General features: G+C 72.5%; 19 non-coding genes across 19 annotated transcripts; all 19 read left to right on the top strand.

Moving 5' to 3' along the window:
- Nucleotides 1-742: 742 nt before the first annotated feature.
- LOC132595813 (5S ribosomal RNA) lies at nt 743-861 on the top strand. The gene has a single exon (XR_009561922.1). It is a non-coding gene; the product is annotated as a 5S ribosomal RNA (ribosomal RNA).
- Nucleotides 862-1792: 931 nt separating this feature from the next.
- LOC132595812 (5S ribosomal RNA) lies at nt 1793-1911 on the top strand. The gene has a single exon (XR_009561921.1). It is a non-coding gene; the product is annotated as a 5S ribosomal RNA (ribosomal RNA).
- Nucleotides 1912-2843: 932 nt separating this feature from the next.
- Nucleotides 2844-2962, top strand: LOC132595811 (5S ribosomal RNA). Its single transcript, XR_009561920.1, has one exon. It is a non-coding gene; the product is annotated as a 5S ribosomal RNA (ribosomal RNA).
- A 932-nt stretch (nt 2963-3894) lies between these two features.
- LOC132595810 (5S ribosomal RNA) lies at nt 3895-4013 on the top strand. Its single transcript, XR_009561919.1, has one exon. It is a non-coding gene; the product is annotated as a 5S ribosomal RNA (ribosomal RNA).
- A 932-nt stretch (nt 4014-4945) lies between these two features.
- On the top strand, nt 4946-5064 carry LOC132595808 (5S ribosomal RNA). The gene has a single exon (XR_009561917.1). It is a non-coding gene; the product is annotated as a 5S ribosomal RNA (ribosomal RNA).
- Nucleotides 5065-5995: 931 nt separating this feature from the next.
- On the top strand, nt 5996-6114 carry LOC132595807 (5S ribosomal RNA). The gene has a single exon (XR_009561916.1). It is a non-coding gene; the product is annotated as a 5S ribosomal RNA (ribosomal RNA).
- A 932-nt stretch (nt 6115-7046) lies between these two features.
- LOC132595806 (5S ribosomal RNA) lies at nt 7047-7165 on the top strand. The gene has a single exon (XR_009561915.1). It is a non-coding gene; the product is annotated as a 5S ribosomal RNA (ribosomal RNA).
- A 2695-nt stretch (nt 7166-9860) lies between these two features.
- Nucleotides 9861-9979, top strand: LOC132595805 (5S ribosomal RNA). The gene has a single exon (XR_009561914.1). It is a non-coding gene; the product is annotated as a 5S ribosomal RNA (ribosomal RNA).
- A 934-nt stretch (nt 9980-10913) lies between these two features.
- Nucleotides 10914-11032, top strand: LOC132595804 (5S ribosomal RNA). Its single transcript, XR_009561913.1, has one exon. It is a non-coding gene; the product is annotated as a 5S ribosomal RNA (ribosomal RNA).
- A 932-nt stretch (nt 11033-11964) lies between these two features.
- On the top strand, nt 11965-12083 carry LOC132595803 (5S ribosomal RNA). Its single transcript, XR_009561912.1, has one exon. It is a non-coding gene; the product is annotated as a 5S ribosomal RNA (ribosomal RNA).
- Nucleotides 12084-13015: 932 nt separating this feature from the next.
- On the top strand, nt 13016-13134 carry LOC132595802 (5S ribosomal RNA). The gene has a single exon (XR_009561911.1). It is a non-coding gene; the product is annotated as a 5S ribosomal RNA (ribosomal RNA).
- Nucleotides 13135-14066: 932 nt separating this feature from the next.
- On the top strand, nt 14067-14185 carry LOC132595801 (5S ribosomal RNA). The gene has a single exon (XR_009561910.1). It is a non-coding gene; the product is annotated as a 5S ribosomal RNA (ribosomal RNA).
- A 932-nt stretch (nt 14186-15117) lies between these two features.
- Nucleotides 15118-15236, top strand: LOC132595800 (5S ribosomal RNA). Its single transcript, XR_009561909.1, has one exon. It is a non-coding gene; the product is annotated as a 5S ribosomal RNA (ribosomal RNA).
- A 2695-nt stretch (nt 15237-17931) lies between these two features.
- On the top strand, nt 17932-18050 carry LOC132595799 (5S ribosomal RNA). The gene has a single exon (XR_009561908.1). It is a non-coding gene; the product is annotated as a 5S ribosomal RNA (ribosomal RNA).
- A 934-nt stretch (nt 18051-18984) lies between these two features.
- On the top strand, nt 18985-19103 carry LOC132595797 (5S ribosomal RNA). The gene has a single exon (XR_009561906.1). It is a non-coding gene; the product is annotated as a 5S ribosomal RNA (ribosomal RNA).
- A 932-nt stretch (nt 19104-20035) lies between these two features.
- LOC132595796 (5S ribosomal RNA) lies at nt 20036-20154 on the top strand. The gene has a single exon (XR_009561905.1). It is a non-coding gene; the product is annotated as a 5S ribosomal RNA (ribosomal RNA).
- A 931-nt stretch (nt 20155-21085) lies between these two features.
- On the top strand, nt 21086-21204 carry LOC132595795 (5S ribosomal RNA). Its single transcript, XR_009561904.1, has one exon. It is a non-coding gene; the product is annotated as a 5S ribosomal RNA (ribosomal RNA).
- A 932-nt stretch (nt 21205-22136) lies between these two features.
- On the top strand, nt 22137-22255 carry LOC132595794 (5S ribosomal RNA). The gene has a single exon (XR_009561903.1). It is a non-coding gene; the product is annotated as a 5S ribosomal RNA (ribosomal RNA).
- Nucleotides 22256-24950: 2695 nt separating this feature from the next.
- LOC132595793 (5S ribosomal RNA) lies at nt 24951-25069 on the top strand. Its single transcript, XR_009561902.1, has one exon. It is a non-coding gene; the product is annotated as a 5S ribosomal RNA (ribosomal RNA).
- The last annotated feature ends 1425 nt before the right edge of the window (nt 25070-26494 follow it).

Here is a 26494-nt window from a genome sequence, read left to right as displayed (position 1 = left end):
CCCCAGACGCTCCCGGGGTGGCTGGCCCGGACCCAGACTCCGCCGCGGGCCCAGTTGCCGTCCTTTCGGCCCGCGAGCCCCTCGACCTGCACCTGGCCGCCCCCACCGGCGCCCAACCCCGGCGCCGCCACCTGTGTGCCGGTGTGTCCCTCCACAGCTCCCTCCGACAAAAGCCCCCCCCCACCCCGCCCCTCTGGCGTGTCACCGCGGCCGGGTGCGGGAGCGGGATCGAGGGCAGGGGCCGCTTCCCCGGGCCTGCCGGCCACCAGGGGCGGGGTCCTGAGCTCGGCGGGGGGTGTGGGGGCAAGGGTGGCCTTGCCGGGGCTGAGGGGCCGTGGCGACTCAATGGTGGCTCCCGGTGGCTTCGGGCCAGCTGCTGTCGGGCAGGAGGGCCGGCCCGGGCTGCGGCCGGGCTGCGCCTAGGGCCGCGTGGGCGGGCAGGGCCGATGCCCAAGGGACCGCGGGCCCCGGGCCCTGAAGCCTCCGGGGCCACGTCCCTGTGAGCGACGTGCGGGATCTTGGGCGGGGCGCCAAGCGCCGAAGGGTTTGCTGGGTCACGGCCGCCCTGGGCTGGGAGGTGGTCGCCAAACCCTCCGCCGCCGCCCGATACCCGAGACCTCCGTTGCCCCTGCCTGGGCGGGCGAGGGGGCCCTGCCGGGGCGGGCCGGCCGCCAGGCTGGCGTTAAGGCGCCAGCGCCAGCGAAACTGGGCCTCAAGAGGCCGCCCGCGGCCCCCCGCCCCCGTCTACGGCCATACCACCCTGAACGCGCCCGATCTCGTCTGATCTCGGAAGCTAAGCAGGGTCGGGCCTGGTTAGTACTTGGATGGGAGACCGCCTGGGAATACCGGGTGCTGTAGGCTTTTTGCCTCCCGCTCCGCCCGCCTTCTCCTTTACTCGCCCGCGGCGGGGTCTCCGGCTCCGCCCCCGCCGGGCCCCGCTGCAGGCCCCACCTCCTCAGGCCCCTCCCACCACGGCGCGCGCCGGCGGGGTCGCTCCCCGCCGGCCCGGCCGGCCAGGCGGCCAGAAGGCGGCCCTGGAAGGCAGGCGCACCCCAGACGCTCCCGGGGTGGCTGGCCCGGACCCAGACTCCGCCGCGGGCCCAGTTGCCGTCCTTTCGGCCCGCGAGCCCCTCGACCTGCACCTGGCCGCCCCCACCGGCGCCCAGCCCCGGCGCCGCCACCTGTGTGCCGGTGTGTCCCTCCACAGCTCCCTCTGACAAAAGCCCCCCCCCACCCCGCCCCTCTGGCGTGTCACCGCGGCCGGGTGCGGGAGCGGGATCGAGGGCAGGGGCCGCTTCCCCGGGCCTGCCGGCCACCAGGGGCGGGGTCCTGAGCTCGGCGGGGGGTGTGGGGGCAAGGGTGGCCTTGCCGGGGCTGAGGGGCCGTGGCGACTCAATGGTGGCTCCCGGTGGCTTCGGGCCAGCTGCTGTCGGGCAGGAGGGCCGGCCCGGGCTGCGGCCGGGCTGCGCCTAGGGCCGCGTGGGCGGGCAGGGCCGATGCCCAAGGGACCGCGGGCCCCGGGCCCTGAAGCCTCCGGGGCCACGTCCCTGTGAGCGACGTGCGGGATCTTGGGCGGGGCGCCAAGCGCCGAAGGGTTTGCTGGGTCACGGCCGCCCTGGGCTGGGAGGTGGTCGCCAAACCCTCCGCCGCCGCCCGATACCCGAGACCTCCGTTGCCCCTGCCTGGGCGGGCGAGGGGGCCCTGCCGGGGCGGGCCGGCCGCCAGGCTGGCGTTAAGGCGCCAGCGCCAGCGAAACTGGGCCTCAAGAGGCCGCCCGCGGCCCCCCGCCCCCGTCTACGGCCATACCACCCTGAACGCGCCCGATCTCGTCTGATCTCGGAAGCTAAGCAGGGTCGGGCCTGGTTAGTACTTGGATGGGAGACCGCCTGGGAATACCGGGTGCTGTAGGCTTTTTGCCTCCCGCTCCGCCCGCCTTCTCCTTTACTCGCCCGCGGCGGGGGCCGCCGGCTCCGCCCCCGCCGGGCCCCGCTGCAGGCCCCACCTCCTCAGGCCCCTCCCACCACGGCGCGCGCCGGCGGGGTCGCTCCCCGCCGGCCCGGCCGGCCAGGCGGCCAGAAGGCGGCCCTGGAAGGCAGGCGCACCCCAGACGCTCCCGGGGTGGCTGGCCCGGACCCAGACTCCGCCGCGGGCCCAGTTGCCGTCCTTTCGGCCCGCGAGCCCCTCGACCTGCACCTGGCCGCCCCCACCGGCGCCCAGCCCCGGCGCCGCCACCTGTGTGCCGGTGTGTCCCTCCACAGCTCCCTCCGACAAAAGCCCCCCCCCACCCCGCCCCTCTGGCGTGTCACCGCGGCCGGGTGCGGGAGCGGGATCGAGGGCAGGGGCCGCTTCCCCGGGCCTGCCGGCCACCAGGGGCGGGGTCCTGAGCTCGGCGGGGGGTGTGGGGGCAAGGGTGGCCTTGCCGGGGCTGAGGGGCCGTGGCGACTCATTGGTGGCTCCCGGTGGCTTCGGGCCAGCTGCTGTCGGGCAGGAGGGCCGGCCCGGGCTGCGGCCGGGCTGCGCCTAGGGCCGCGTGGGCGGGCAGGGCCGATGCCCAAGGGACCGCGGGCCCCGGGCCCTGAAGCCTCCGGGGCCACGTCCCTGTGAGCGACGTGCGGGATCTTGGGCGGGGCGCCAAGCGCCGAAGGGTTTGCTGGGTCACGGCCGCCCTGGGCTGGGAGGTGGTCGCCAAACCCTCCGCCGCCGCCCGATACCCGAGACCTCCGTTGCCCCTGCCTGGGCGGGCGAGGGGGCCCTGCCGGGGCGGGCCGGCCGCCAGGCTGGCGTTAAGGCGCCAGCGCCAGCGAAACTGGGCCTCAAGAGGCCGCCCGCGGCCCCCCGCCCCCGTCTACGGCCATACCACCCTGAACGCGCCCGATCTCGTCTGATCTCGGAAGCTAAGCAGGGTCGGGCCTGGTTAGTACTTGGATGGGAGACCGCCTGGGAATACCGGGTGCTGTAGGCTTTTTGCCTCCCGCTCCGCCCGCCTTCTCCTTTACTCGCCCGCGGCGGGGGCCGCCGGCTCCGCCCCCGCCGGGCCCCGCTGCAGGCCCCACCTCCTCAGGCCCCTCCCACCACGGCGCGCGCCGGCGGGGTCGCTCCCCGCCGGCCCGGCCGGCCAGGCGGCCAGAAGGCGGCCCTGGAAGGCAGGCGCACCCCAGACGCTCCCGGGGTGGCTGGCCCGGACCCAGACTCCGCCGCGGGCCCAGTTGCCGTCCTTTCGGCCCGCGAGCCCCTCGACCTGCACCTGGCCGCCCCCACCGGCGCCCAGCCCCGGCGCCGCCACCTGTGTGCCGGTGTGTCCCTCCACAGCTCCCTCTGACAAAAGCCCCCCCCCACCCCGCCCCTCTGGCGTGTCACCGCGGCCGGGTGCGGGAGCGGGATCGAGGGCAGGGGCCGCTTCCCCGGGCCTGCCGGCCACCAGGGGCGGGGTCCTGAGCTCGGCGGGGGGTGTGGGGGCAAGGGTGGCCTTGCCGGGGCTGAGGGGCCGTGGCGACTCAATGGTGGCTCCCGGTGGCTTCGGGCCAGCTGCTGTCGGGCAGGAGGGCCGGCCCGGGCTGCGGCCGGGCTGCGCCTAGGGCCGCGTGGGCGGGCAGGGCCGATGCCCAAGGGACCGCGGGCCCCGGGCCCTGAAGCCTCCGGGGCCACGTCCCTGTGAGCGACGTGCGGGATCTTGGGCGGGGCGCCAAGCGCCGAAGGGTTTGCTGGGTCACGGCCGCCCTGGGCTGGGAGGTGGTCGCCAAACCCTCCGCCGCCGCCCGATACCCGAGACCTCCGTTGCCCCTGCCTGGGCGGGCGAGGGGGCCCTGCCGGGGCGGGCCGGCCGCCAGGCTGGCGTTAAGGCGCCAGCGCCAGCGAAACTGGGCCTCAAGAGGCCGCCCGCGGCCCCCCGCCCCCGTCTACGGCCATACCACCCTGAACGCGCCCGATCTCGTCTGATCTCGGAAGCTAAGCAGGGTCGGGCCTGGTTAGTACTTGGATGGGAGACCGCCTGGGAATACCGGGTGCTGTAGGCTTTTTGCCTCCCGCTCCGCCCGCCTTCTCCTTTACTCGCCCGCGGCGGGGGCCGCCGGCTCCGCCCCCGCCGGGCCCCGCTGCAGGCCCCACCTCCTCAGGCCCCTCCCACCACGGCGCGCGCCGGCGGGGTCGCTCCCCGCCGGCCCGGCCGGCCAGGCGGCCAGAAGGCGGCCCTGGAAGGCAGGCGCACCCCAGACGCTCCCGGGGTGGCTGGCCCGGACCCAGACTCCGCCGCGGGCCCAGTTGCCGTCCTTTCGGCCCGCGAGCCCCTCGACCTGCACCTGGCCGCCCCCACCGGCGCCCAGCCCCGGCGCCGCCACCTGTGTGCCGGTGTGTCCCTCCACAGCTCCCTCCGACAAAAGCCCCCCCCCACCCCGCCCCTCTGGCGTGTCACCGCGGCCGGGTGCGGGAGCGGGATCGAGGGCAGGGGCCGCTTCCCCGGGCCTGCCGGCCACCAGGGGCGGGGTCCTGAGCTCGGCGGGGGGTGTGGGGGCAAGGGTGGCCTTGCCGGGGCTGAGGGGCCGTGGCGACTCATTGGTGGCTCCCGGTGGCTTCGGGCCAGCTGCTGTCGGGCAGGAGGGCCGGCCCGGGCTGCGGCCGGGCTGCGCCTAGGGCCGCGTGGGCGGGCAGGGCCGATGCCCAAGGGACCGCGGGCCCCGGGCCCTGAAGCCTCCGGGGCCACGTCCCTGTGAGCGACGTGCGGGATCTTGGGCGGGGCGCCAAGCGCCGAAGGGTTTGCTGGGTCACGGCCGCCCTGGGCTGGGAGGTGGTCGCCAAACCCTCCGCCGCCGCCCGATACCCGAGACCTCCGTTGCCCCTGCCTGGGCGGGCGAGGGGGCCCTGCCGGGGCGGGCCGGCCGCCAGGCTGGCGTTAAGGCGCCAGCGCCAGCGAAACTGGGCCTCAAGAGGCCGCCCGCGGCCCCCCGCCCCCGTCTACGGCCATACCACCCTGAACGCGCCCGATCTCGTCTGATCTCGGAAGCTAAGCAGGGTCGGGCCTGGTTAGTACTTGGATGGGAGACCGCCTGGGAATACCGGGTGCTGTAGGCTTTTTGCCTCCCGCTCCGCCCGCCTTCTCCTTTACTCGCCCGCGGCGGGGTCGCCGGCTCCGCCCCCGCCGGGCCCCGCTGCAGGCCCCACCTCCTCAGGCCCCTCCCACCACGGCGCGCGCCGGCGGGGTCGCTCCCCGCCGGCCCGGCCGGCCAGGCGGCCAGAAGGCGGCCCTGGAAGGCAGCCGCACCCCAGACGCTCCCGGGGTGGCTGGCCCGGACCCAGACTCCGCCGCGGGCCCAGTTGCCGTCCTTTCGGCCCGCGAGCCCCTCGACCTGCACCTGGCCGCCCCCACCGGCGCCCAACCCCGGCGCCGCCACCTGTGTGCCGGTGTGTCCCTCCACAGCTCCCTCCGACAAAAGCCCCCCCCCACCCCGCCCCTCTGGCGTGTCACCGCGGCCGGGTGCGGGAGCGGGATCGAGGGCAGGGGCCGCTTCCCCGGGCCTGCCGGCCACCAGGGGCGGGGTCCTGAGCTCGGCGGGGGGTGTGGGGGCAAGGGTGGCCTTGCCGGGGCTGAGGGGCCGTGGCGACTCAATGGTGGCTCCCGGTGGCTTCGGGCCAGCTGCTGTCGGGCAGGAGGGCCGGCCCGGGCTGCGGCCGGGCTGCGCCTAGGGCCGCGTGGGCGGGCAGGGCCGATGCCCAAGGGACCGCGGGCCCCGGGCCCTGAAGCCTCCGGGGCCACGTCCCTGTGAGCGACGTGCGGGATCTTGGGCGGGGCGCCAAGCGCCGAAGGGTTTGCTGGGTCACGGCCGCCCTGGGCTGGGAGGTGGTCGCCAAACCCTCCGCCGCCGCCCGATACCCGAGACCTCCGTTGCCCCTGCCTGGGCGGGCGAGGGGGCCCTGCCGGGGCGGGCCGGCCGCCAGGCTGGCGTTAAGGCGCCAGCGCCAGCGAAACTGGGCCTCAAGAGGCCGCCCGCGGCCCCCCGCCCCCGTCTACGGCCATACCACCCTGAACGCGCCCGATCTCGTCTGATCTCGGAAGCTAAGCAGGGTCGGGCCTGGTTAGTACTTGGATGGGAGACCGCCTGGGAATACCGGGTGCTGTAGGCTTTTTGCCTCCCGCTCCGCCCGCCTTCTCCTTTACTCGCCCGCGGCGGGGGCCGCCGGCTCCGCCCCCGCCGGGCCCCGCTGCAGGCCCCACCTCCTCAGGCCCCTCCCACCACGGCGCGCGCCGGCGGGGTCGCTCCCCGCCGGCCCGGCCGGCCAGGCGGCCAGAAGGCGGCCCTGGAAGGCAGGCGCACCCCAGACGCTCCCGGGGTGGCTGGCCCGGACCCAGACTCCGCCGCGGGCCCAGTTGCCGTCCTTTCGGCCCGCGAGCCCCTCGACCTGCACCTGGCCGCCCCCACCGGCGCCCAGCCCCGGCGCCGCCACCTGTGTGCCGGTGTGTCCCTCCACAGCTCCCTCTGACAAAAGCCCCCCCCCACCCCGCCCCTCTGGCGTGTCACCGCGGCCGGGTGCGGGAGCGGGATCGAGGGCAGGGGCCGCTTCCCCGGGCCTGCCGGCCACCAGGGGCGGGGTCCTGAGCTCGGCGGGGGGTGTGGGGGCAAGGGTGGCCTTGCCGGGGCTGAGGGGCCGTGGCGACTCAATGGTGGCTCCCAGTGGCTTCGGGCCAGCTGCTGTCGGGCAGGAGGGCCGGCCCGGGCTGCGGCCGGGCTGCGCCTAGGGCCGCGTGGGCGGGCAGGGCCGATGCCCAAGGGACCGCGGGCCCCGGGCCCTGAAGCCTCCGGGGCCACGTCCCTGTGAGCGACGTGCGGGATCTTGGGCGGGGCGCCAAGCGCCGAAGGGTTTGCTGGGTCACGGCCGCCCTGGGCTGGGAGGTGGTCGCCAAACCCTCCGCCGCCGCCCGATACCCGAAACCTCCGTTGCCCCTGCCTGGGCGGGCGAGGGGGCCCTGCCGGGGCGGGCCGGCCGCCAGGCTGGCGTTAAGGCGCCAGCGCCAGCGAAACTGGGCCTCAAGAGGCCGCCCGCGGCCCCCCGCCCCCGTCTACGGCCATACCACCCTGAACGCGCCCGATCTCGTCTGATCTCGGAAGCTAAGCAGGGTCGGGCCTGGTTAGTACTTGGATGGGAGACCGCCTGGGAATACCGGGTGCTGTAGGCTTTTTGCCTCCCGCTCCGCCCGCCTTCTCCTTTACTCGCCCGCGGCGGGGGGGCCGCCGGCTCCGCCCCCGCCGAGCCCCGCTGCAGGCAGTAGTCAAGGTGGTTTACCTGCCCGAGCAGGAAGCTTGGGCGATGGCAGAAGTGGGAAGAAACTCTTGAGCACAGGTTCTTGGGATCCACGGAGCAGCGCATGCACATGCGATGGGTGCCTACACAGCTGGCTTGCTTGTCTGTGGGGAAAGGCGAGATGGGTCAGGGCCTGGGTTCCTGAGGGGCTGAGAATCAAGGCAGGGATAGAAGAAAGGGGACAGGCCCACATCCCCTGAACCCACGCCGGCGCCCACTCACCTTTGTGGAAAATACGATTGAAAAGTGCCCGCAAGAATCTCTTCAGATGCCTCCAGAGTTGAGGGAAGAAGGGGAGGGGGGAGGCCGGGAGCAGGGTGAGCCCTGAAATCCAACCCTTGTCCCGGTCACACCCCAGCAGCCCTCCCACCTCAGCCCCTTCAAGACCCCAGGGCTCCCCCAACCGCGCTGCACAGATCCTGCCCTGACCGTAGTCACCATGTTGATCCCCACGTTGAGCAAGATGAAGCTGACCGGGATCAGAAGAATTGAGTATCCTTGCTCCTGGCATTTCCTGGGGATGGGGCCAGTGAACGGCTCGGCTCGGTAGTAGTTTCGCTCACCCATGGCCGTTGGTCCCAGGACTGCCTGGGCCCTCTGCCCTCCAGTTTTAACTGGGAGCCAGACTGGGTCATAATGGGGCAGGTGGTGAGGTCACAGTGAGGGAGGGGGATGAAAAGGAGGGCCCAGAGTGGCATTCCCTGGTAACCAGGGTCAGGTAAGCTGAGCCTGGACAGTCAAACAGGGCCCGGTGGCCGGCATACATCCCCTCGAGCGGTCATTCATTCGCTCACCGCCCGCTGACTCACTTGTTCAAATGACACATTGCGTCTCTTGGCCCCTCTTGAGACTAGGAAGACCTTGGCCTCAGAGGCCTGCTGAAGGCCTGGCTGGAGTCCAGAGCCTCAGCCTTCTTCATGCCCTTCACTGGGCCTGGAGCTGGACCTGCCCAGATGTGGAACCTCCCAGTTTGGAAGCAACTTCTTGTATGAGGCTCTCTGTGGACAGGGACAGCTGAGACACAGAGGAGGTGCCCAGAGACCAGGGGTTTGGAGTCTGCAGCTGCAGATGTACTTAGTGCATGGTATAGGACCAGGAGGGGCCTGCTGGCAGAACTGTGGCCACTAAACCAAAGGGACCCTCAGGCCAAGAAGGGGACACTGGCTTCTTATTGCAGGAAGCCAAGCGCAGGGACCCAGGCTGGCAGAAGGAGTGGCGCTTCCAAGCCACAGACCACCAATGTTTCCTGGACTCTGGCGCTCTTTATTCCTCTCTCCATGCCCTGCCGCCCCCTGCCCCTGCCCCCACTTGCTGCTGGTAAGTTCATTTTCCCAGTCTGGCTCCCGTGCAGAGAGGGCCTGGAGGCCGAGGTGGAAGGTAGCAGCGAGTTGGCCCGCGCTTGGCCCTCCTGCGGTTGCCGCTTCAGCACCAGACTGTCATACACCTGGTAGTTGGCATTGCCTCCCGGGTTCCGGCTGAGTGGCATGAAGGTGGGCGGGGGTGGAGGGTGCTCGGTAGCCTGGACGTCGGGCAGGAGGTGAGAGGGGCGGAGGAGCAGCGCTGAGCTGGGAGCCGGGGCCCGCTGGTCCGAGGCCTCGGCCAGTACCGTGAGGGAGGCGGAGGTGGCCACAGGGCGCCGCAAGGGCAGGATCTCAGCCCATTCGGCCGCCGGGTGCCGCACCTCGTGGGGATCGCGGGAGTAATCCAAGTGTCCCGTGGAGGGATGCAGGCTGCGGTTGGACTCGCTGTGAGCACAGCTGGGGAGGCTACGTCTGTGGGCCGGTGGGGTGTCGCGCTACCAGGCGTCGGGCCGGTAGACCCGAGGCAACAGAGCGGATGGAGGCTCAGAGCCCTCCAGACCCAGACTCCGCCATGGGCCCAGTTGCCGTCCTTTCGGCCCGCGAGCCCCTCGACCTGCACCTGGCCGCCCCCACCGGCGCCCAGCCCCGGCGCCGCCACCTGTGTGCCGGTATGTCCCTCCACAGCTCCCTCCGTCAAAAGCCCCCCCCCACCCCGCCCCTCTGGCGTGTCACCGCGGCTGGGTGCGGGAGCGGGATCGAGGGCAGGGGCCGCTTCCCCGGGCCTGCCGGCCACCAGGGGCGGGGTCCTGAGCTCGGCGGGGGGTGTGGGGGCAAGGGTGGCCTTGCCGGGGCTGAGGGGCCGTGGCGACTCAATGGTGGCTCCCGGTGGCTTCGGGCCAGCTGCTGTCGGGCAGGAGGGCCGGCCCGGGCTGCGGCCGGGCTGCGCCTAGGGCCGCGTGGGCGGGCAGGGCCGATGCCCAAGGGACCGCGGGCCCCGGGCCCTGAAGCCTCCGGGGCCACGTCCCTGTGAGCGACGTGCGGGATCTTGGGCGGGGCGCCAAGCGCCGAAGGGTTTGCTGGGTCACGGCCGCCCTGGGCTGGGAGGTGGTCGCCAAACCCTCCGCCGCCGCCCGATACCCGAGACCTCCGTTGCCCCTGCCTGGGCGGGCGAGGGGGCCCTGCCGGGGCGGGCCGGCCGCCAGGCTGGCGTTAAGGCGCCAGCGCCAGCGAAACTGGGCCTCAAGAGGCCGCCCGCGGCCCCCCGCCCCCGTCTACGGCCATACCACCCTGAACGCGCCCGATCTCGTCTGATCTCGGAAGCTAAGCAGGGTCGGGCCTGGTTAGTACTTGGATGGGAGACCGCCTGGGAATACCGGGTGCTGTAGGCTTTTTGCCTCCCGCTCCGCCCGCCTTCTCCTTTACTCGCCCGCGGCGGGGGGGCCGCCGGCTCCGCCCCCGCCGGGCCCCGCTGCAGGCCCCACCTCCTCAGGCCCCTCCCACCACGGCGCGCGCCGGCGGGGTCGCTCCCCGCCGGCCCGGCCGGCCAGGCGGCCAGAAGGCGGCCCTGGAAGGCAGGCGCACCCCAGACGCTCCCGGGGTGGCTGGCCCGGACCCAGACTCCGCCGCGGGCCCAGTTGCCGTCCTTTCGGCCCGCGAGCCCCTCGACCTGCACCTGGCCGCCCCCACCGGCGCCCAGCCCCGGCGCCGCCACCTGTGTGCCGGTGTGTCCCTCCACAGCTCCCTCTGACAAAAGCCCCCCCCCACCCCGCCCCTCTGGCGTGTCACCGCGGCCGGGTGCGGGAGCGGGATCGAGGGCAGGGGCCGCTTCCCCGGGCCTGCCGGCCACCAGGGGCGGGGTCCTGAGCTCGGCGGGGGGTGTGGGGGCAAGGGTGGCCTTGCCGGGGCTGAGGGGCCGTGGCGACTCAATGGTGGCTCCCGGTGGCTTCGGGCCAGCTGCTGTCGGGCAGGAGGGCCGGCCCGGGCTGCGGCCGGGCTGCGCCTAGGGCCGCGTGGGCGGGCAGGGCCGATGCCCAAGGGACCGCGGGCCCCGGGCCCTGAAGCCTCCGGGGCCACGTCCCTGTGAGCGACGTGCGGGATCTTGGGCGGGGCGCCAAGCGCCGAAGGGTTTGCTGGGTCACGGCCGCCCTGGGCTGGGAGGTGGTCGCCAAACCCTCCGCCGCCGCCCGATACCCGAGACCTCCGTTGCCCCTGCCTGGGCGGGCGAGGGGGCCCTGCCGGGGCGGGCCGGCCGCCAGGCTGGCGTTAAGGCGCCAGCGCCAGCGAAACTGGGCCTCAAGAGGCCGCCCGCGGCCCCCCGCCCCCGTCTACGGCCATACCACCCTGAACGCGCCCGATCTCGTCTGATCTCGGAAGCTAAGCAGGGTCGGGCCTGGTTAGTACTTGGATGGGAGACCGCCTGGGAATACCGGGTGCTGTAGGCTTTTTGCCTCCCGCTCCGCCCGCCTTCTCCTTTACTCGCCCGCGGCGGGGGCCGCCGGCTCCGCCCCCGCCGGGCCCCGCTGCAGGCCCCACCTCCTCAGGCCCCTCCCACCACGGCGCGCGCCGGCGGGGTCGCTCCCCGCCGGCCCGGCCGGCCAGGCGGCCAGAAGGCGGCCCTGGAAGGCAGGCGCACCCCAGACGCTCCCGGGGTGGCTGGCCCGGACCCAGACTCCGCCGCGGGCCCAGTTGCCGTCCTTTCGGCCCGCGAGCCCCTCGACCTGCACCTGGCCGCCCCCACCGGCGCCCAGCCCCGGCGCCGCCACCTGTGTGCCGGTGTGTCCCTCCACAGCTCCCTCCGACAAAAGCCCCCCCCCACCCCGCCCCTCTGGCGTGTCACCGCGGCCGGGTGCGGGAGCGGGATCGAGGGCAGGGGCCGCTTCCCCGGGCCTGCCGGCCACCAGGGGCGGGGTCCTGAGCTCGGCGGGGGGTGTGGGGGCAAGGGTGGCCTTGCCGGGGCTGAGGGGCCGTGGCGACTCATTGGTGGCTCCCGGTGGCTTCGGGCCAGCTGCTGTCGGGCAGGAGGGCCGGCCCGGGCTGCGGCCGGGCTGCGCCTAGGGCCGCGTGGGCGGGCAGGGCCGATGCCCAAGGGACCGCGGGCCCCGGGCCCTGAAGCCTCCGGGGCCACGTCCCTGTGAGCGACGTGCGGGATCTTGGGCGGGGCGCCAAGCGCCGAAGGGTTTGCTGGGTCACGGCCGCCCTGGGCTGGGAGGTGGTCGCCAAACCCTCCGCCGCCGCCCGATACCCGAGACCTCCGTTGCCCCTGCCTGGGCGGGCGAGGGGGCCCTGCCGGGGCGGGCCGGCCGCCAGGCTGGCGTTAAGGCGCCAGCGCCAGCGAAACTGGGCCTCAAGAGGCCGCCCGCGGCCCCCCGCCCCCGTCTACGGCCATACCACCCTGAACGCGCCCGATCTCGTCTGATCTCGGAAGCTAAGCAGGGTCGGGCCTGGTTAGTACTTGGATGGGAGACCGCCTGGGAATACCGGGTGCTGTAGGCTTTTTGCCTCCCGCTCCGCCCGCCTTCTCCTTTACTCGCCCGCGGCGGGGGCCGCCGGCTCCGCCCCCGCCGGGCCCCGCTGCAGGCCCCACCTCCTCAGGCCCCTCCCACCACGGCGCGCGCCGGCGGGGTCGCTCCCCGCCGGCCCGGCCGGCCAGGCGGCCAGAAGGCGGCCCTGGAAGGCAGGCGCACCCCAGACGCTCCCGGGGTGGCTGGCCCGGACCCAGACTCCGCCGCGGGCCCAGTTGCCGTCCTTTCGGCCCGCGAGCCCCTCGACCTGCACCTGGCCGCCCCCACCGGCGCCCAGCCCCGGCGCCGCCACCTGTGTGCCGGTGTGTCCCTCCACAGCTCCCTCTGACAAAAGCCCCCCCCCACCCCGCCCCTCTGGCGTGTCACCGCGGCCGGGTGCGGGAGCGGGATCGAGGGCAGGGGCCGCTTCCCCGGGCCTGCCGGCCACCAGGGGCGGGGTCCTGAGCTCGGCGGGGGGTGTGGGGGCAAGGGTGGCCTTGCCGGGGCTGAGGGGCCGTGGCGACTCAATGGTGGCTCCCGGTGGCTTCGGGCCAGCTGCTGTCGGGCAGGAGGGCCGGCCCGGGCTGCGGCCGGGCTGCGCCTAGGGCCGCGTGGGCGGGCAGGGCCGATGCCCAAGGGACCGCGGGCCCCGGGCCCTGAAGCCTCCGGGGCCACGTCCCTGTGAGCGACGTGCGGGATCTTGGGCGGGGCGCCAAGCGCCGAAGGGTTTGCTGGGTCACGGCCGCCCTGGGCTGGGAGGTGGTCGCCAAACCCTCCGCCGCCGCCCGATACCCGAGACCTCCGTTGCCCCTGCCTGGGCGGGCGAGGGGGCCCTGCCGGGGCGGGCCGGCCGCCAGGCTGGCGTTAAGGCGCCAGCGCCAGCGAAACTGGGCCTCAAGAGGCCGCCCGCGGCCCCCCGCCCCCGTCTACGGCCATACCACCCTGAACGCGCCCGATCTCGTCTGATCTCGGAAGCTAAGCAGGGTCGGGCCTGGTTAGTACTTGGATGGGAGACCGCCTGGGAATACCGGGTGCTGTAGGCTTTTTGCCTCCCGCTCCGCCCGCCTTCTCCTTTACTCGCCCGCGGCGGGGGCCGCCGGCTCCGCCCCCGCCGGGCCCCGCTGCAGGCCCCACCTCCTCAGGCCCCTCCCACCACGGCGCGCGCCGGCGGGGTCGCTCCCCGCCGGCCCGGCCGGCCAGGCGGCCAGAAGGCGGCCCTGGAAGGCAGGCGCACCCCAGACGCTCCCGGGGTGGCTGGCCCGGACCCAGACTCCGCCGCGGGCCCAGTTGCCGTCCTTTCGGCCCGCGAGCCCCTCGACCTGCACCTGGCCGCCCCCACCGGCGCCCAGCCCCGGCGCCGCCACCTGTGTGCCGGTGTGTCCCTCCACAGCTCCCTCCGACAAAAGCCCCCCCCCACCCCGCCCCTCTGGCGTGTCACCGCGGCCGGGTGCGGGAGCGGGATCGAGGGCAGGGGCCGCTTCCCCGGGCCTGCCGGCCACCAGGGGCGGGGTCCTGAGCTCGGCGGGGGGTGTGGGGGCAAGGGTGGCCTTGCCGGGGCTGAGGGGCCGTGGCGACTCAATGGTGGCTCCCGGTGGCTTCGGGCCAGCTGCTGTCGGGCAGGAGGGCCGGCCCGGGCTGCGGCCGGGCTGCGCCTAGGGCCGCGTGGGCGGGCAGGGCCGATGCCCAAGGGACCGCGGGCCCCGGGCCCTGAAGCCTCCGGGGCCACGTCCCTGTGAGCGACGTGCGGGATCTTGGGCGGGGCGCCAAGCGCCGAAGGGTTTGCTGGGTCACGGCCGCCCTGGGCTGGGAGGTGGTCGCCAAACCCTCCGCCGCCGCCCGATACCCGAGACCTCCGTTGCCCCTGCCTGGGCGGGCGAGGGGGCCCTGCCGGGGCGGGCCGGCCGCCAGGCTGGCGTTAAGGCGCCAGCGCCAGCGAAACTGGGCCTCAAGAGGCCGCCCGCGGCCCCCCGCCCCCGTCTACGGCCATACCACCCTGAACGCGCCCGATCTCGTCTGATCTCGGAAGCTAAGCAGGGTCGGGCCTGGTTAGTACTTGGATGGGAGACCGCCTGGGAATACCGGGTGCTGTAGGCTTTTTGCCTCCCGCTCCGCCCGCCTTCTCCTTTACTCGCCCGCGGCGGGGGCCGCCGGCTCCGCCCCCGCCGGGCCCCGCTGCAGGCCCCACCTCCTCAGGCCCCTCCCACCACGGCGCGCGCCGGCGGGGTCGCTCCCCGCCGGCCCGGCCGGCCAGGCGGCCAGAAGGCGGCCCTGGAAGGCAGGCGCACCCCAGACGCTCCCGGGGTGGCTGGCCCGGACCCAGACTCCGCCGCGGGCCCAGTTGCCGTCCTTTCGGCCCGCGAGCCCCTCGACCTGCACCTGGCCGCCCCCACCGGCGCCCAGCCCCGGCGCCGCCACCTGTGTGCCGGTGTGTCCCTCCACAGCTCCCTCTGACAAAAGCCCCCCCCCACCCCGCCCCTCTGGCGTGTCACCGCGGCCGGGTGCGGGAGCGGGATCGAGGGCAGGGGCCGCTTCCCCGGGCCTGCCGGCCACCAGGGGCGGGGTCCTGAGCTCGGCGGGGGGTGTGGGGGCAAGGGTGGCCTTGCCGGGGCTGAGGGGCCGTGGCGACTCAATGGTGGCTCCCAGTGGCTTCGGGCCAGCTGCTGTCGGGCAGGAGGGCCGGCCCGGGCTGCGGCCGGGCTGCGCCTAGGGCCGCGTGGGCGGGCAGGGCCGATGCCCAAGGGACCGCGGGCCCCGGGCCCTGAAGCCTCCGGGGCCACGTCCCTGTGAGCGACGTGCGGGATCTTGGGCGGGGCGCCAAGCGCCGAAGGGTTTGCTGGGTCACGGCCGCCCTGGGCTGGGAGGTGGTCGCCAAACCCTCCGCCGCCGCCCGATACCCGAAACCTCCGTTGCCCCTGCCTGGGCGGGCGAGGGGGCCCTGCCGGGGCGGGCCGGCCGCCAGGCTGGCGTTAAGGCGCCAGCGCCAGCGAAACTGGGCCTCAAGAGGCCGCCCGCGGCCCCCCGCCCCCGTCTACGGCCATACCACCCTGAACGCGCCCGATCTCGTCTGATCTCGGAAGCTAAGCAGGGTCGGGCCTGGTTAGTACTTGGATGGGAGACCGCCTGGGAATACCGGGTGCTGTAGGCTTTTTGCCTCCCGCTCCGCCCGCCTTCTCCTTTACTCGCCCGCGGCGGGGGGGCCGCCGGCTCCGCCCCCGCCGAGCCCCGCTGCAGGCAGTAGTCAAGGTGGTTTACCTGCCCGAGCAGGAAGCTTGGGCGATGGCAGAAGTGGGAAGAAACTCTTGAGCACAGGTTCTTGGGATCCACGGAGCAGCGCATGCACATGCGATGGGTGCCTACACAGCTGGCTTGCTTGTCTGTGGGGAAAGGCGAGATGGGTCAGGGCCTGGGTTCCTGAGGGGCTGAGAATCAAGGCAGGGATAGAAGAAAGGGGACAGGCCCACATCCCCTGAACCCACGCCGGCGCCCACTCACCTTTGTGGAAAATACGATTGAAAAGTGCCCGCAAGAATCTCTTCAGATGCCTCCAGAGTTGAGGGAAGAAGGGGAGGGGGGAGGCCGGGAGCAGGGTGAGCCCTGAAATCCAACCCTTGTCCCGGTCACACCCCAGCAGCCCTCCCACCTCAGCCCCTTCAAGACCCCAGGGCTCCCCCAACCGCGCTGCACAGATCCTGCCCTGACCGTAGTCACCATGTTGATCCCCACGTTGAGCAAGATGAAGCTGACCGGGATCAGAAGAATTGAGTATCCTTGCTCCTGGCATTTCCTGGGGATGGGGCCAGTGAACGGCTCGGCTCGGTAGTAGTTTCGCTCACCCATGGCCGTTGGTCCCAGGACTGCCTGGGCCCTCTGCCCTCCAGTTTTAACTGGGAGCCAGACTGGGTCATAATGGGGCAGGTGGTGAGGTCACAGTGAGGGAGGGGGATGAAAAGGAGGGCCCAGAGTGGCATTCCCTGGTAACCAGGGTCAGGTAAGCTGAGCCTGGACAGTCAAACAGGGCCCGGTGGCCGGCATACATCCCCTCGAGCGGTCATTCATTCGCTCACCGCCCGCTGACTCACTTGTTCAAATGACACATTGCGTCTCTTGGCCCCTCTTGAGACTAGGAAGACCTTGGCCTCAGAGGCCTGCTGAAGGCCTGGCTGGAGTCCAGAGCCTCAGCCTTCTTCATGCCCTTCACTGGGCCTGGAGCTGGACCTGCCCAGATGTGGAACCTCCCAGTTTGGAAGCAACTTCTTGTATGAGGCTCTCTGTGGACAGGGACAGCTGAGACACAGAGGAGGTGCCCAGAGACCAGGGGTTTGGAGTCTGCAGCTGCAGATGTACTTAGTGCATGGTATAGGACCAGGAGGGGCCTGCTGGCAGAACTGTGGCCACTAAACCAAAGGGACCCTCAGGCCAAGAAGGGGACACTGGCTTCTTATTGCAGGAAGCCAAGCGCAGGGACCCAGGCTGGCAGAAGGAGTGGCGCTTCCAAGCCACAGACCACCAATGTTTCCTGGACTCTGGCGCTCTTTATTCCTCTCTCCATGCCCTGCCGCCCCCTGCCCCTGCCCCCACTTGCTGCTGGTAAGTTCATTTTCCCAGTCTGGCTCCCGTGCAGAGAGGGCCTGGAGGCCGAGGTGGAAGGTAGCAGCGAGTTGGCCCGCGCTTGGCCCTCCTGCGGTTGCCGCTTCAGCACCAGACTGTCATACACCTGGTAGTTGGCATTGCCTCCCGGGTTCCGGCTGAGTGGCATGAAGGTGGGCGGGGGTGGAGGGTGCTCGGTAGCCTGGACGTCGGGCAGGAGGTGAGAGGGGCGGAGGAGCAGCGCTGAGCTGGGAGCCGGGGCCCGCTGGTCCGAGGCCTCGGCCAGTACCGTGAGGGAGGCGGAGGTGGCCACAGGGCGCCGCAAGGGCAGGATCTCAGCCCATTCGGCCGCCGGGTGCCGCACCTCGTGGGGATCGCGGGAGTAATCCAAGTGTCCCGTGGAGGGATGCAGGCTGCGGTTGGACTCGCTGTGAGCACAGCTGGGGAGGCTACGTCTGTGGGCCGGTGGGGTGTCGCGCTACCAGGCGTCGGGCCGGTAGACCCGAGGCAACAGAGCGGATGGAGGCTCAGAGCCCTCCAGACCCAGACTCCGCCATGGGCCCAGTTGCCGTCCTTTCGGCCCGCGAGCCCCTCGACCTGCACCTGGCCGCCCCCACCGGCGCCCAGCCCCGGCGCCGCCACCTGTGTGCCGGTATGTCCCTCCACAGCTCCCTCCGTCAAAAGCCCCCCCCCACCCCGCCCCTCTGGCGTGTCACCGCGGCCGGGTGCGGGAGCGGGATCGAGGGCAGGGGCCGCTTCCCCGGGCCTGCCGGCCACCAGGGGCGGGGTCCTGAGCTCGGCGGGGGGTGTGGGGGCAAGGGTGGCCTTGCCGGGGCTGAGGGGCCGTGGCGACTCAATGGTGGCTCCCGGTGGCTTCGGGCCAGCTGCTGTCGGGCAGGAGGGCCGGCCCGGGCTGCGGCCGGGCTGCGCCTAGGGCCGCGTGGGCGGGCAGGGCCGATGCCCAAGGGACCGCGGGCCCCGGGCCCTGAAGCCTCCGGGGCCACGTCCCTGTGAGCGACGTGCGGGATCTTGGGCGGGGCGCCAAGCGCCGAAGGGTTTGCTGGGTCACGGCCGCCCTGGGCTGGGAGGTGGTCGCCAAACCCTCCGCCGCCGCCCGATACCCGAGACCTCCGTTGCCCCTGCCTGGGCGGGCGAGGGGGCCCTGCCGGGGCGGGCCGGCCGCCAGGCTGGCGTTAAGGCGCCAGCGCCAGCGAAACTGGGCCTCAAGAGGCCGCCCGCGGCCCCCCGCCCCCGTCTACGGCCATACCACCCTGAACGCGCCCGATCTCGTCTGATCTCGGAAGCTAAGCAGGGTCGGGCCTGGTTAGTACTTGGATGGGAGACCGCCTGGGAATACCGGGTGCTGTAGGCTTTTTGCCTCCCGCTCCGCCCGCCTTCTCCTTTACTCGCCCGCGGCGGGGGGGCCGCCGGCTCCGCCCCCGCCGGGCCCCGCTGCAGGCCCCACCTCCTCAGGCCCCTCCCACCACGGCGCGCGCCGGCGGGGTCGCTCCCCGCCGGCCCGGCCGGCCAGGCGGCCAGAAGGCGGCCCTGGAAGGCAGGCGCACCCCAGACGCTCCCGGGGTGGCTGGCCCGGACCCAGACTCCGCCGCGGGCCCAGTTGCCGTCCTTTCGGCCCGCGAGCCCCTCGACCTGCACCTGGCCGCCCCCACCGGCGCCCAGCCCCGGCGCCGCCACCTGTGTGCCGGTGTGTCCCTCCACAGCTCCCTCTGACAAAAGCCCCCCCCCACCCCGCCCCTCTGGCGTGTCACCGCGGCCGGGTGCGGGAGCGGGATCGAGGGCAGGGGCCGCTTCCCCGGGCCTGCCGGCCACCAGGGGCGGGGTCCTGAGCTCGGCGGGGGGTGTGGGGGCAAGGGTGGCCTTGCCGGGGCTGAGGGGCCGTGGCGACTCAATGGTGGCTCCCGGTGGCTTCGGGCCAGCTGCTGTCGGGCAGGAGGGCCGGCCCGGGCTGCGGCCGGGCTGCGCCTAGGGCCGCGTGGGCGGGCAGGGCCGATGCCCAAGGGACCGCGGGCCCCGGGCCCTGAAGCCTCCGGGGCCACGTCCCTGTGAGCGACGTGCGGGATCTTGGGCGGGGCGCCAAGCGCCGAAGGGTTTGCTGGGTCACGGCCGCCCTGGGCTGGGAGGTGGTCGCCAAACCCTCCGCCGCCGCCCGATACCCGAGACCTCCGTTGCCCCTGCCTGGGCGGGCGAGGGGGCCCTGCCGGGGCGGGCCGGCCGCCAGGCTGGCGTTAAGGCGCCAGCGCCAGCGAAACTGGGCCTCAAGAGGCCGCCCGCGGCCCCCCGCCCCCGTCTACGGCCATACCACCCTGAACGCGCCCGATCTCGTCTGATCTCGGAAGCTAAGCAGGGTCGGGCCTGGTTAGTACTTGGATGGGAGACCGCCTGGGAATACCGGGTGCTGTAGGCTTTTTGCCTCCCGCTCCGCCCGCCTTCTCCTTTACTCGCCCGCGGCGGGGGCCGCCGGCTCCGCCCCCGCCGGGCCCCGCTGCAGGCCCCACCTCCTCAGGCCCCTCCCACCACGGCGCGCGCCGGCGGGGTCGCTCCCCGCCGGCCCGGCCGGCCAGGCGGCCAGAAGGCGGCCCTGGAAGGCAGGCGCACCCCAGACGCTCCCGGGGTGGCTGGCCCGGACCCAGACTCCGCCGCGGGCCCAGTTGCCGTCCTTTCGGCCCGCGAGCCCCTCGACCTGCACCTGGCCGCCCCCACCGGCGCCCAGCCCCGGCGCCGCCACCTGTGTGCCGGTGTGTCCCTCCACAGCTCCCTCCGACAAAAGCCCCCCCCCACCCCGCCCCTCTGGCGTGTCACCGCGGCCGGGTGCGGGAGCGGGATCGAGGGCAGGGGCCGCTTCCCCGGGCCTGCCGGCCACCAGGGGCGGGGTCCTGAGCTCGGCGGGGGGTGTGGGGGCAAGGGTGGCCTTGCCGGGGCTGAGGGGCCGTGGCGACTCATTGGTGGCTCCCGGTGGCTTCGGGCCAGCTGCTGTCGGGCAGGAGGGCCGGCCCGGGCTGCGGCCGGGCTGCGCCTAGGGCCGCGTGGGCGGGCAGGGCCGATGCCCAAGGGACCGCGGGCCCCGGGCCCTGAAGCCTCCGGGGCCACGTCCCTGTGAGCGACGTGCGGGATCTTGGGCGGGGCGCCAAGCGCCGAAGGGTTTGCTGGGTCACGGCCGCCCTGGGCTGGGAGGTGGTCGCCAAACCCTCCGCCGCCGCCCGATACCCGAGACCTCCGTTGCCCCTGCCTGGGCGGGCGAGGGGGCCCTGCCGGGGCGGGCCGGCCGCCAGGCTGGCGTTAAGGCGCCAGCGCCAGCGAAACTGGGCCTCAAGAGGCCGCCCGCGGCCCCCCGCCCCCGTCTACGGCCATACCACCCTGAACGCGCCCGATCTCGTCTGATCTCGGAAGCTAAGCAGGGTCGGGCCTGGTTAGTACTTGGATGGGAGACCGCCTGGGAATACCGGGTGCTGTAGGCTTTTTGCCTCCCGCTCCGCCCGCCTTCTCCTTTACTCGCCCGCGGCGGGGTCGCCGGCTCCGCCCCCGCCGGGCCCCGCTGCAGGCCCCACCTCCTCAGGCCCCTCCCACCACGGCGCGCGCCGGCGGGGTCGCTCCCCGCCGGCCCGGCCGGCCAGGCGGCCAGAAGGCGGCCCTGGAAGGCAGCCGCACCCCAGACGCTCCCGGGGTGGCTGGCCCGGACCCAGACTCCGCCGCGGGCCCAGTTGCCGTCCTTTCGGCCCGCGAGCCCCTCGACCTGCACCTGGCCGCCCCCACCGGCGCCCAACCCCGGCGCCGCCACCTGTGTGCCGGTGTGTCCCTCCACAGCTCCCTCCGACAAAAGCCCCCCCCCACCCCGCCCCTCTGGCGTGTCACCGCGGCCGGGTGCGGGAGCGGGATCGAGGGCAGGGGCCGCTTCCCCGGGCCTGCCGGCCACCAGGGGCGGGGTCCTGAGCTCGGCGGGGGGTGTGGGGGCAAGGGTGGCCTTGCCGGGGCTGAGGGGCCGTGGCGACTCAATGGTGGCTCCCGGTGGCTTCGGGCCAGCTGCTGTCGGGCAGGAGGGCCGGCCCGGGCTGCGGCCGGGCTGCGCCTAGGGCCGCGTGGGCGGGCAGGGCCGATGCCCAAGGGACCGCGGGCCCCGGGCCCTGAAGCCTCCGGGGCCACGTCCCTGTGAGCGACGTGCGGGATCTTGGGCGGGGCGCCAAGCGCCGAAGGGTTTGCTGGGTCACGGCCGCCCTGGGCTGGGAGGTGGTCGCCAAACCCTCCGCCGCCGCCCGATACCCGAGACCTCCGTTGCCCCTGCCTGGGCGGGCGAGGGGGCCCTGCCGGGGCGGGCCGGCCGCCAGGCTGGCGTTAAGGCGCCAGCGCCAGCGAAACTGGGCCTCAAGAGGCCGCCCGCGGCCCCCCGCCCCCGTCTACGGCCATACCACCCTGAACGCGCCCGATCTCGTCTGATCTCGGAAGCTAAGCAGGGTCGGGCCTGGTTAGTACTTGGATGGGAGACCGCCTGGGAATACCGGGTGCTGTAGGCTTTTTGCCTCCCGCTCCGCCCGCCTTCTCCTTTACTCGCCCGCGGCGGGGGCCGCCGGCTCCGCCCCCGCCGGGCCCCGCTGCAGGCCCCACCTCCTCAGGCCCCTCCCACCACGGCGCGCGCCGGCGGGGTCGCTCCCCGCCGGCCCGGCCGGCCAGGCGGCCAGAAGGCGGCCCTGGAAGGCAGGCGCACCCCAGACGCTCCCGGGGTGGCTGGCCCGGACCCAGACTCCGCCGCGGGCCCAGTTGCCGTCCTTTCGGCCCGCGAGCCCCTCGACCTGCACCTGGCCGCCCCCACCGGCGCCCAGCCCCGGCGCCGCCACCTGTGTGCCGGTGTGTCCCTCCACAGCTCCCTCTGACAAAAGCCCCCCCCCACCCCGCCCCTCTGGCGTGTCACCGCGGCCGGGTGCGGGAGCGGGATCGAGGGCAGGGGCCGCTTCCCCGGGCCTGCCGGCCACCAGGGGCGGGGTCCTGAGCTCGGCGGGGGGTGTGGGGGCAAGGGTGGCCTTGCCGGGGCTGAGGGGCCGTGGCGACTCAATGGTGGCTCCCAGTGGCTTCGGGCCAGCTGCTGTCGGGCAGGAGGGCCGGCCCGGGCTGCGGCCGGGCTGCGCCTAGGGCCGCGTGGGCGGGCAGGGCCGATGCCCAAGGGACCGCGGGCCCCGGGCCCTGAAGCCTCCGGGGCCACGTCCCTGTGAGCGACGTGCGGGATCTTGGGCGGGGCGCCAAGCGCCGAAGGGTTTGCTGGGTCACGGCCGCCCTGGGCTGGGAGGTGGTCGCCAAACCCTCCGCCGCCGCCCGATACCCGAAACCTCCGTTGCCCCTGCCTGGGCGGGCGAGGGGGCCCTGCCGGGGCGGGCCGGCCGCCAGGCTGGCGTTAAGGCGCCAGCGCCAGCGAAACTGGGCCTCAAGAGGCCGCCCGCGGCCCCCCGCCCCCGTCTACGGCCATACCACCCTGAACGCGCCCGATCTCGTCTGATCTCGGAAGCTAAGCAGGGTCGGGCCTGGTTAGTACTTGGATGGGAGACCGCCTGGGAATACCGGGTGCTGTAGGCTTTTTGCCTCCCGCTCCGCCCGCCTTCTCCTTTACTCGCCCGCGGCGGGGGGGCCGCCGGCTCCGCCCCCGCCGAGCCCCGCTGCAGGCAGTAGTCAAGGTGGTTTACCTGCCCGAGCAGGAAGCTTGGGCGATGGCAGAAGTGGGAAGAAACTCTTGAGCACAGGTTCTTGGGATCCACGGAGCAGCGCATGCACATGCGATGGGTGCCTACACAGCTGGCTTGCTTGTCTGTGGGGAAAGGCGAGATGGGTCAGGGCCTGGGTTCCTGAGGGGCTGAGAATCAAGGCAGGGATAGAAGAAAGGGGACAGGCCCACATCCCCTGAACCCACGCCGGCGCCCACTCACCTTTGTGGAAAATACGATTGAAAAGTGCCCGCAAGAATCTCTTCAGATGCCTCCAGAGTTGAGGGAAGAAGGGGAGGGGGGAGGCCGGGAGCAGGGTGAGCCCTGAAATCCAACCCTTGTCCCGGTCACACCCCAGCAGCCCTCCCACCTCAGCCCCTTCAAGACCCCAGGGCTCCCCCAACCGCGCTGCACAGATCCTGCCCTGACCGTAGTCACCATGTTGATCCCCACGTTGAGCAAGATGAAGCTGACCGGGATCAGAAGAATTGAGTATCCTTGCTCCTGGCATTTCCTGGGGATGGGGCCAGTGAACGGCTCGGCTCGGTAGTAGTTTCGCTCACCCATGGCCGTTGGTCCCAGGACTGCCTGGGCCCTCTGCCCTCCAGTTTTAACTGGGAGCCAGACTGGGTCATAATGGGGCAGGTGGTGAGGTCACAGTGAGGGAGGGGGATGAAAAGGAGGGCCCAGAGTGGCATTCCCTGGTAACCAGGGTCAGGTAAGCTGAGCCTGGACAGTCAAACAGGGCCCGGTGGCCGGCATACATCCCCTCGAGCGGTCATTCATTCGCTCACCGCCCGCTGACTCACTTGTTCAAATGACACATTGCGTCTCTTGGCCCCTCTTGAGACTAGGAAGACCTTGGCCTCAGAGGCCTGCTGAAGGCCTGGCTGGAGTCCAGAGCCTCAGCCTTCTTCATGCCCTTCACTGGGCCTGGAGCTGGACCTGCCCAGATGTGGAACCTCCCAGTTTGGAAGCAACTTCTTGTATGAGGCTCTCTGTGGACAGGGACAGCTGAGACACAGAGGAGGTGCCCAGAGACCAGGGGTTTGGAGTCTGCAGCTGCAGATGTACTTAGTGCATGGTATAGGACCAGGAGGGGCCTGCTGGCAGAACTGTGGCCACTAAACCAAAGGGACCCTCAGGCCAAGAAGGGGACACTGGCTTCTTATTGCAGGAAGCCAAGCGCAGGGACCCAGGCTGGCAGAAGGAGTGGCGCTTCCAAGCCACAGACCACCAATGTTTCCTGGACTCTGGCGCTCTTTATTCCTCTCTCCATGCCCTGCCGCCCCCTGCCCCTGCCCCCACTTGCTGCTGGTAAGTTCATTTTCCCAGTCTGGCTCCCGTGCAGAGAGGGCCTGGAGGCCGAGGTGGAAGGTAGCAGCGAGTTGGCCCGCGCTTGGCCCTCCTGCGGTTGCCGCTTCAGCACCAGACTGTCATACACCTGGTAGTTGGCATTGCCTCCCGGGTTCCGGCTGAGTGGCATGAAGGTGGGCGGGGGTGGAGGGTGCTCGGTAGCCTGGACGTCGGGCAGGAGGTGAGAGGGGCGGAGGAGCAGCGCTGAGCTGGGAGCCGGGGCCCGCTGGTCCGAGGCCTCGGCCAGTACCGTGAGGGAGGCGGAGGTGGCCACAGGGCGCCGCAAGGGCAGGATCTCAGCCCATTCGGCCGCCGGGTGCCGCACCTCGTGGGGATCGCGGGAGTAATCCAAGTGTCCCGTGGAGGGATGCAGGCTGCGGTTGGACTCGCTGTGAGCACAGCTGGGGAGGCTACGTCTGTGGGCCGGTGGGGTGTCGCGCTACCAGGCGTCGGGCCGGTAGACCCGAGGCAACAGAGCGGATGGAGGCTCAGAGCCCTCCAGACCCAGACTCCGCCATGGGCCCAGTTGCCGTCCTTTCGGCCCGCGAGCCCCTCGACCTGCACCTGGCCGCCCCCACCGGCGCCCAGCCCCGGCGCCGCCACCTGTGTGCCGGTATGTCCCTCCACAGCTCCCTCCGTCAAAAGCCCCCCCCCACCCCGCCCCTCTGGCGTGTCACCGCGGCCGGGTGCGGGAGCGGGATCGAGGGCAGGGGCCGCTTCCCCGGGCCTGCCGGCCACCAGGGGCGGGGTCCTGAGCTCGGCGGGGGGTGTGGGGGCAAGGGTGGCCTTGCCGGGGCTGAGGGGCCGTGGCGACTCAATGGTGGCTCCCGGTGGCTTCGGGCCAGCTGCTGTCGGGCAGGAGGGCCGGCCCGGGCTGCGGCCGGGCTGCGCCTAGGGCCGCGTGGGCGGGCAGGGCCGATGCCCAAGGGACCGCGGGCCCCGGGCCCTGAAGCCTCCGGGGCCACGTCCCTGTGAGCGACGTGCGGGATCTTGGGCGGGGCGCCAAGCGCCGAAGGGTTTGCTGGGTCACGGCCGCCCTGGGCTGGGAGGTGGTCGCCAAACCCTCCGCCGCCGCCCGATACCCGAGACCTCCGTTGCCCCTGCCTGGGCGGGCGAGGGGGCCCTGCCGGGGCGGGCCGGCCGCCAGGCTGGCGTTAAGGCGCCAGCGCCAGCGAAACTGGGCCTCAAGAGGCCGCCCGCGGCCCCCCGCCCCCGTCTACGGCCATACCACCCTGAACGCGCCCGATCTCGTCTGATCTCGGAAGCTAAGCAGGGTCGGGCCTGGTTAGTACTTGGATGGGAGACCGCCTGGGAATACCGGGTGCTGTAGGCTTTTTGCCTCCCGCTCCGCCCGCCTTCTCCTTTACTCGCCCGCGGCGGGGGGGCCGCCGGCTCCGCCCCCGCCGAGCCCCGCTGCAGGCAGTAGTCAAGGTGGGTTTACCTGCCCGAGCAGGAAGCTTGGGCGATGGCAGAAGTGGGAAGAAACTCTTGAGCACAGGTTCTTGGGATCCACGGAGCAGCGCATGCACATGCGATGGGTGCCTACACAGCTGGCTTGCTTGTCTGTGGGGAAAGGCGAGATGGGTCAGGGCCTGGGTTCCTGAGGGGCTGAGAATCAAAGCAGGGATAGAAGAAAGGGGACAGGCCCACATCCCCTGAACCCACGCCGGCGCCCACTCACCTTTGTGGAAAATACGATTGAAAAGTGCCCGCAAGAATCTCTTCAGATGCCTCCAGAGTTGAGGCAAGAAGGGGAGGGGGGAGGCCGGGAGCAGGGTGAGCCCTGAAATCCAACCCTTGTCCCGGTCACACCCCAGCAGCCCTCCCACCTCAGCCCCTTCAAGACCCCAGGGCTCCCCCAACCGCGCTGCACAGATCCTGCCCTGACCATAGTCACCATGTTGATCCCCACGTTGAGCAAGATGAAGCTGACCGGGATCAGAAGAATTGAGTATCCTTGCTCCTGGCATTTCCTGGGGATGGGGCCAGTGAACGGCTCGGCTCGGTAGTAGTTTCGCTCACCCATGGCCGTTGGTCCCAGGACTGCCTGGGCCCTCTGCCCTCCAGTTTTAACTGGGAGCCAGACTGGGTCATAATGGGGCAGGTGGTGAGGTCACAGTGAGGGAGGGGGATGAAAAGGAGGGCCCAGAGTGGCATTCCCTGGTAACCAGGGTCAGGTAAGCTGAGCCTGGACAGTCAAACAGGGCCCGGTGGCCGGCATACATCCCCTCGAGCGGTCATTCATTCGCTCACCGCCCGCTGACTCACTTGTTCAAATGACACATTGCGTCTCTTGGCCCCTCTTGAGACTAGGAAGACCTTGGCCTCAGAGGCCTGCTGAAGGCCTGGCTGGAGTCCAGAGCCTCAGCCTTCTTCATGCCCTTCACTGGGCCTGGAGCTGGACCTGCCCAGATGTGGAACCTCCCAGTTTGGAAGCAACTTCTTGTATGAGGCTCTCTGTGGACAGGGACAGCTGAGACACAGAGGAGGTGCCCAGAGACCAGGGGTTTGGAGTCTGCAGCTGCAGATGTACTTAGTGCATGGTATAGGACCAGGAGGGGCCTGCTGGCAGAACTGTGGCCACTAAACCAAAGGGACCCTCAGGCCAAGAAGGGGACACTGGCTTCTTATTGCAGGAAGCCAAGCGCAGGGACCCAGGCTGGCAGAAGGAGTGGCGCTTCCAAGCCACAGACCACCAATGTTTCCTGGACTCTGGCGCTCTTTATTCCTCTCTCCATGCCCTGCCGCCCCCTGCCCC

This window comes from Globicephala melas, unplaced genomic scaffold, assembly GCF_963455315.2.
Source record: "Globicephala melas unplaced genomic scaffold, mGloMel1.2 SCAFFOLD_362, whole genome shotgun sequence".
NCBI classification, from domain to species: domain Eukaryota; kingdom Metazoa; phylum Chordata; class Mammalia; order Artiodactyla; family Delphinidae; genus Globicephala; species Globicephala melas.
Note: the sequence above shows the minus strand (reverse complement) of the source record. Positions and strands in the feature narration are given on the sequence as shown.